Source organism: Arachis stenosperma, chromosome 4 (assembly GCF_014773155.1).
Source record: "Arachis stenosperma cultivar V10309 chromosome 4, arast.V10309.gnm1.PFL2, whole genome shotgun sequence".
Classification (NCBI taxonomy): domain Eukaryota; kingdom Viridiplantae; phylum Streptophyta; class Magnoliopsida; order Fabales; family Fabaceae; genus Arachis; species Arachis stenosperma.
This window is the reverse complement of record NC_080380.1, coordinates 99,082,398-99,089,931: the sequence shown is the minus strand read 5'-3', so window position 1 is coordinate 99,089,931 and position 7,534 is coordinate 99,082,398. Positions and strand designations below refer to the sequence as shown.

The 7,534-nt window shown below is 40.2% G+C and overlaps 1 non-coding gene across 1 annotated transcript; it reads left to right on the top strand.

The window, feature by feature from the left end:
- The first annotated feature begins 6,546 nt into the window (after positions 1-6,546).
- Positions 6,547-6,650, top strand: LOC130978526 (small nucleolar RNA R71). The gene has a single exon (XR_009086152.1). It is a non-coding gene; the product is annotated as a small nucleolar RNA R71 (small nucleolar RNA).
- The last annotated feature ends 884 nt before the right edge of the window (positions 6,651-7,534 follow it).

Sequence of the window (7,534 nt, the reverse complement as noted above, 5' to 3'; positions counted from 1 at the left end):
TTAAGCTCCAGTTTGAGGTCAAACTGGAGCTTAAACGTGGGAATGAAGAAGGTAGCCCAGGAGTGTAATTAATCGAACACGTTTAAGCTCCAGTTTGAGGTCAAACTGGAGCTTAAACGTGGAAATGGCTTCCTGGTGCATAATATGGTTCGAACACGTTTAACCTCCAGTTTGAGGTTAAACTGGAGGTTAAACGTGGAAATGCTCCCTTTGTGCCATTCTCATTCTGGCGTTTAACCTTCAGTTTAAGGTTAAACTGGAGGTTAAACGCCAGTTTCCTCTTTTCTCAGCTTTCATGATTCTGGCGTTTAACCTTCAGTTTAACCTTAAATTGAAGGTTAAACGCCACTTTCAGCTTTGGTGCCCTTTCTTGTTCTGGCGTTTAACTTCCAGTTTAAGGTTAAACTGGAGGTTAAACGCCAGTTTCAGCATTATATGGCTTGGCACATGTGATCTTCAAGCTTCCTTTATTGATTTTGTTGCTTCTTTGCTTAGCCTCTTCCTCCCTGAAATCATCCAAACAATTGCATCAAAGTCTTGCAAAATTTCATGAGAAATCTTCCATTCATAGCATTCAAGTAATATAACTAAAACTCATGGAATTTGCATCAAAATTATACTGCTTGGATGATTCATTACTTTGTTGTTCATTTAACCATTCTTGGTTACTTTAAGCTCAAGAAAACGCATAAAACAACTAAAACTAACATAAAAATGCTAGTGAAACTAGCCTAAGATGCCTTGGCATCACAACACCAAACTTAATACTTGCTTGTCCCTAAGCAAGTCCTGAGATATTTGAGAAGAAAAGGATGAAACAGAAAGCAATTACATTGGCTATATTAGCAAGCATTTGAAGTTCATTAGAAGGGTTTTATGCAGAAAGTTGTAGCATCACTTTTTCATTCTTATCAGGGAGGATTATCACTTTTTCATTGCATCCATCAAACACTGCTATGGCCTCTTGTTATTCTTATGTCCTTGGCACTTTTTCCTTTCTTTGTTTTTCTTTTTCTTAGATCTCCTTTGCTCCTTGTTTGCTCAGTGTCATGTGTTGCACAAGCCTTTGGCATTTTCTTTTTCTTATCAGTGCAGTACACATATCCACTACAGGCATTTTAGTTCACATTTCTTTTTGAGACATTGGTGCCCAGCACCTCTTTGTGTAACTAAATGTTTTGTAGCTAGGTTGCTCTTGATAATGGACTTTTGGTTGATAATCCCGGGTTAGTTAACCCAAGTTACCAAGTGTTGAAACACTCCACTGAACCTATTCATCCAAGCAGATCCTAGTACATAAACACCACAGGCATATGTCTCAAAAGTTCAAACCATTGGTGCCTAGCTTTATTTTCTTAATTCTTTTGCTTTTTGGTTGCCCCTTTTCAGTGGCTTTTCTTCTTCTTTTTCTTTCTTTTTCATGGCCAAAGACATTTATTCATCAAGATCCATAGACAGTATTCAACTTCTACACAAAAATTGATAATTCTCCACTCAATATCCAGTGAGCTAACTAAACAATCAAGCATGCATATCACCACTTAATTCTCCTTGATTTGTCACTAATTAAGCCAAGTTACTTTTGTTCAAACTTTTCTTTTAATTCTTGGAAACAGAACAAGCATGACAAGCATTTGTTTAAGAAGGTGGAGTTATATCCAAACATCTAAGTATTCATTTTATTCAAGCAATAAACCAACACTCATACTAAAAACTTCACATTAAAACTTAAATGACTTATAATGAAAGAAAGCTCATAAAGACAATTCACAAACTATCATTTGATTATTAAGAAACAAGACCACCTCTTATTTGTTGCTTGGTTCTTCTTGATTCTTGGGATCTTGCTTCTTCTTGCTTCTTATCTCTTTTTGACCACTTGTACTTCCCTTGTCTTTTCTTATGAGCTTTTTCCAGAATCCAGCCTTTTTCATTGTTTCTTCCACTCCTTTTTCTAAGACCATTGCCTTGTTTATTTCTCCTTCTTTTCTCCCTTTGAAATACTCATCAAAAGCTGGGAATGCTGGGTCCATCTTGTGTAGATGTTCCCCTATGTAGTTAAGCTTGATTTGAGAGCTGATGTTGTAATCAGCTTGAACTGAGTATCTTGCATTCTGCAAGGTGGTGGCTTCCTTGATTGCCAAGATGCTGGCATCTTGGTGTTGGCATATGTGGCTGAGGGATTCCTGCAATTGTAAATTCTGTTCCCTTTGCAGATCTAGGAATCTTGACTCAAAGTTCCTTTGCATATCCATCATTTTCAGGTGAAAGTCCTCTTGTCTCTCTTGAGACCTCATGTATTGTTGAGACATTCCTTCTATGAGTTCCTGCATTCTGCTCATATCCATGGAGTCTCCGGGAACTTGTTGCCTTCTTTGTGGAATTCCTTGCTCCTCTTGCTCTTCTTCTCCTTCTTCTCCTTCTTCTCCTTCTTGCTCTGCTTCTTGTTCTGCTCCTGCTTGTTGCCCTTCTTCATTTCTTCTTCTTGTATGTCTTGGAGCAACTGGGCCAAGATTCATTCTGTACGCAGTTATGGCCATTCCAGGATATAGCCAATCAGGTCTTTCATCTTCAAGTGGTACTTGGGCATCGATGCATAGTCTAATGATGGTGCTAGGGAAGTGGAGCCAGGAGTCATGGTCACTTTTCTCACTAAACTCTTGTATCTGTTCGGCAATGAGTTTATGAACTTTGATCTCCCCTCCCACCATAATGCAATGTAGCAAGATGGCTCTTTTAGGAACTATTTCTGAAGTGTTTGCAGTGGGTAGGATGGATCTCCTAACTATTGCATACCACCCTTTAGCTTCAGGTGTTAGATCTCCCCTTCTCAAAACTCTTGGAGCCCCTTTTGTTTTTCTCACCCATTCAGCTCTGATGGCACAAAGGTCTTCAGCAATAGTCGAATAGTCAGGTTCTACCCTCATCCTTTCCTCATAACTTGCTTGGCTGAAACGTATGTTTTTCAGGCCAAGAGTTTTCATGATTGCTTTGGGGCTGAAGTCAACTTCCACCCCTCTCACATAGCTTTTGTATGTAGGTTCCTCGGTTGTATCCTCCCTCACTGCATTTGCATAAAACTCCTTCACCAGGTTGATGTTGATTTTAGTGATTGGCTTAGTCAAGAGCTCCCACTTCCTCTTTTTGATCTTCTCCCAAATACCTGGAAACTCATCCTTTTCAAGGTCAAAGGGAACCTCAGCTAGCACCTTTTTAGGTCTCATCCATTCGGCTTGAATCTCATGGAAAACGGATTTGTATTTCCATGCATCATATTCCCTTTCCTCCTCCATTGGCTCCTTATCCTTTCTTCTTTTGTGGCTAGATGAGGCTGCCATTGGTTCCTTAGTTTTGGCAAGTGACAAGCTAAAGTTGACAAGGTGAAGTAAGAAAGAAGTGGGGTGATATTGTTGTCGGCAAGAGATAGTTGTGCTATGATGAAAGGAAATGTGCAAGAAGGAGATTTGGTGGTGTGGAGCTCGTTCCCTAATTGGTTCTTTATAGTGCATGTACTTGAAAAATGGACGGCTAGGGTGAATTGTGAAGTATGGCTTGATGGTAAATATATGAGTTAGGGAAAAGGACGAATTGCTTTTCACTTTCTTGGAAGTATTCTAGGTGCATTAGGTTGTACATGTAGCTATCTTTTCATGCAGAACTTCTTTTTTCCATGTGTTAGTCTCAAAGACTTGTCAATTTCCTTTAAGCACCGTACCTCCCCCCTTGTCTTCTTCCTCCATTCTTATCTTCCTTTTTGTACCTGCACAAACAAACAAATTTGCTATTATTTTTCGGTCCATGTGAATAATGAATAGTACTTGCACATGTTTTTCATTCTTTTTGAATTGTAAATCAATGATTGTCTTTATGAGCTTATAGCCGTGACCTTTGTATGTATGCACACTTATTATTGGACACCAAACTTAGTGTTTGGTAATGTCTTCTGATGATATGAAATCCATGTTGGTTATCCTTAATAATTGTGCATAATTCTAATAAATCATAGTCACTTTGGCTCTTTGATCCTAAACAATTTTACCACCTAAAGTAATTGAAATCAAGTATTAAAACGTGCAAATGGTATACTTGTCATGAATTTCTAAATCCAAAGGAACTTCTTGCTTTTCATTAACTGTGTTCAAAAGGAACACCAAACTTAATGTTTGGTTGTGCACCTTGAAAGATTGAATACAATTTGAATAAGATTTGGGGTGCCTTCGGGCACACCAAACTTAGAGACCAATTGTATTTTACATGAAATGTTTAGTGCACCTTATCAACAGTTGTTCCTGAGGATTCAAGTTCATGCATAAGAAACCATGCTTTATTAGATGCAGAGCAAAACAATAAAGAGTAAGGATACTAAAGCATGGGTTGCCTCCCATGAAGCGCTTCTTTAACGTCACTAGCTTGACGGTTGTCCCTTGTTAGGGTGGATTGTAGTGCTTGATGTCCTCTCCTCTCACTATGGAAACATCCCCATTTGATTCCTTAATGATTTCCAAATGTTCCATAGAAAGAACTTTCTTGATTGTGAACACTTGAGGGAGCTGAGAAGGGATGGGTTTGAGGCCAGGTGGGATTGGCAGATAATGACTTGATATCACTTTATCTCCCGGAGAGAAACCTTCAGTGGGAATTTTCTTGTTTCTCCACCCTCTTGGCAATTTCTTTCCAATTTTTCCCTCTCTCTTGAGGATTTCGTCATTGACCCTTATGCTAGGAGGGCCCTTTTGATCTGTTTCTATTGACTCTTGTGGCTTTAACTCTTGCAATTCTTGTTTGCCTTCAAAGGATTGTTTTAGAGTTTCAGCTACTAGATTGCTTTCCTCCAAACACAGATGGCTACCATCATCCTTAGGCTTTTCAGGCTCTGGTTCAGGCTCAGATACAGGTTTGAGAACATGGAAAATGAGCTGTTCATCATGTATTCTCAAAATTAGCTCTCCTTGTTCTACATCTATGAGCGCTCTAGCAGTGGCTAGAAATGGCCTTCCCAGAATGATAGGGTGTAGGTAGCTTTCCTCCATGTCCAAAATGACAAAGTCTGTGGGGAAGAAATAATTTCCCACTTTCACCAGCACATTCTCAACTACCCCTTCAGCTTGCTTTTGCGTTTTGTCAGCCAGTTGTATGATTACATCAGTGGATCTCACCTCATTCAGTTGTAGCCTTCTCATAAGAGTCAAAGGCATCACATTTATGCTAGCTCCTAGATCACAGAATCCTCTGTCAATTTTTGTTTCCCCTATGATGCAGGGGATATGAAAACTACCTGGGTCTGTTTTCTTAGAGACCATATCCTTCTTGATGAGTGCACTGCATTCTTTGTTCATTATTACAGTTTGTCCTCCCTTCAAAACTCTTTTCTTGCTCAGCAATTCCTTCAAATACTTGATATGTGTAGGCATCTGCTGGAGGATCTCAAGAAAGGGAATATTGATGTGGAGAGACTTAAATGTCTCTAAGAACCTTGAATATGTTTTCCCTTTTTCACCTACTCCTAATCTCTGAGAAAATGGTGCTTTTGGTTGGTATGTTCCCAGCATGCCTTCCTTTTGCAATTCTTTGGCTTGCTCAGTTTCACTTTCCTGCTTAGCTTCTTCCACACCTTTCAAGACTTCTAGCTCCTTTTCTGAGGGTCTGATTCCTTCTTCTTCTGAGACTTCTTTCAACATGGTGATGACCTTGCATTCTTCCCATCTCACTCCCTTTTGTTCCCCTTTAGGATTCTTTTCTGTGTCACTAGGGAACACTGCAGTTGACTTGGGGGCCTGTTGAGATAGCTCTCCTACCCGAGACTCCATCCTCTTGAGTTTTTCACCATGGTCCCTTAAGGTAGCTCTCACATCATCCCTGAAGCTTTTCAACTCATTTATGTCCTGACCCATGTTTGCTAGTATTCCTTCTATCCTGTTTAATTGATCTTGAAATTGTTGGTTTGGATTAGGTTGGGCAGGTTGATTATTTTGGCCGTGATATGTTGGTTGGGAGTAAGTGTTTTGTGTGGCTTGGTATGATCTTTGGTTGGAGTTTTGGTATGTGGAATTGTTATGTTGGTTGTGGTTGTAAGGTTTGTGGTTTTGTGGTTGGGTTTGCTGGTTTCCCCACCCAAAGTTTGGGTGGTTCTTCCATCCTGGGTTGTAAGTGTTGGAATGTGGATCATATGATTGCCTTTGTTGGTTTCCCACATAGTTGGCCTCTTCCCAATCACCTCCTTCAATGCTTGCTTCCTCTTGATCTTGTGTGTGTATTGCAGCCACTTGCTTTGTGTCTAATTTCCTTGTGAGCTCTGCTAGTTGCTTGGCAAACACCTTGTTTTGAGCTAGAATTGTATCAACATGGTTCAGCTCCATGACTCCCTTAGTGTTGTGTCTCTCTGAAGCATAGTAGTATTCATTCTCAGCCACTGTCTCAATCACTTCAATGGCTTCTTCCATAGTCTTTTTCCTGTTCAATGAACCTCCTGATGAATGGTCTACAGCCTTCCTTGATTCATAAGAAAGTCCATCATAGAAAATATGCAATTGCACCCAGTCAGGGAACATGTTTGGTGGGCATTTCCTTGTCAATTCTTTGAACCTCTCCTATGCTTCATAGAGCGTCTCACCATCTTGTTGTCTAAAAGTCTGAACCTCAGATCGAAGCCTATTGACCTTTTGTGGGGGGTAGAAACGTGCCAGAAACTTGCTCTCCACCTCATCCCAGGTTGTTAGGCTGTCCCTTGGGAATGATTCCAGCCACTTAGCTGCCTTGTCCCTAAGTGAAAATGGGAACAAGAGCAGTTTATAGGCATCTTCTTGGACTCCATTGGACTTCACAGTGTCGCAAATTCTCAGGAATTTGGTGAGATGTTGGTTTGGATCTTCATTAGCACTCCCACCAAATGAACAATGGTCCTCCACCAGTGATATTAGCTGTGGTTTGAGTTCAAAATTGTTGGCCTGAATGGGTGGTTTCTGAATGCTGCTACCACAATTCCCAGAGGTTGGGTTTATGTATGAACCAAGAACTCTCCTCTCAGGAATGGCATTGTTTCCATCAGCCCTCTCATGGTTGTGAAATTCTCTATCCATGTTGAGATCTAGAGCTTCCTCAAAGTTGTCCTCAGATTCTCCTTCAGATTCTTCCTCTCTCAGTACTCTCTTCCCTCTTGCTTCCCTTCTTCGTCTATGAAGGGTCCTCTCTGGTTCGGTATATGGAGGAGTTGATGTCTCTCCTCTTCTACCTGTCATACAAGAACACACCACAAGCAACAAACAAGTGGAATACTCTTGGTTAATGGAAGAGTATGGTTAGAGCAGTTGAGGAATTAATTCAAATAGTTAGTGGGTCAGTAAGTTAGTTGCTTGAATTTAAAGGCATAAAGAAAGAAAGCAATTAACAGAGTGCAGAAATTAAAATTCAACAAGTAACTTGAACTAAATTAACAAAACAAGAAAAATGCTCAATCTAGTTAACTTCCAATTTGAGAATTGTCAATCGAAAACCAATCCCCGGCAACGGCGCCATAAACTTGATGCGCATAAACTTG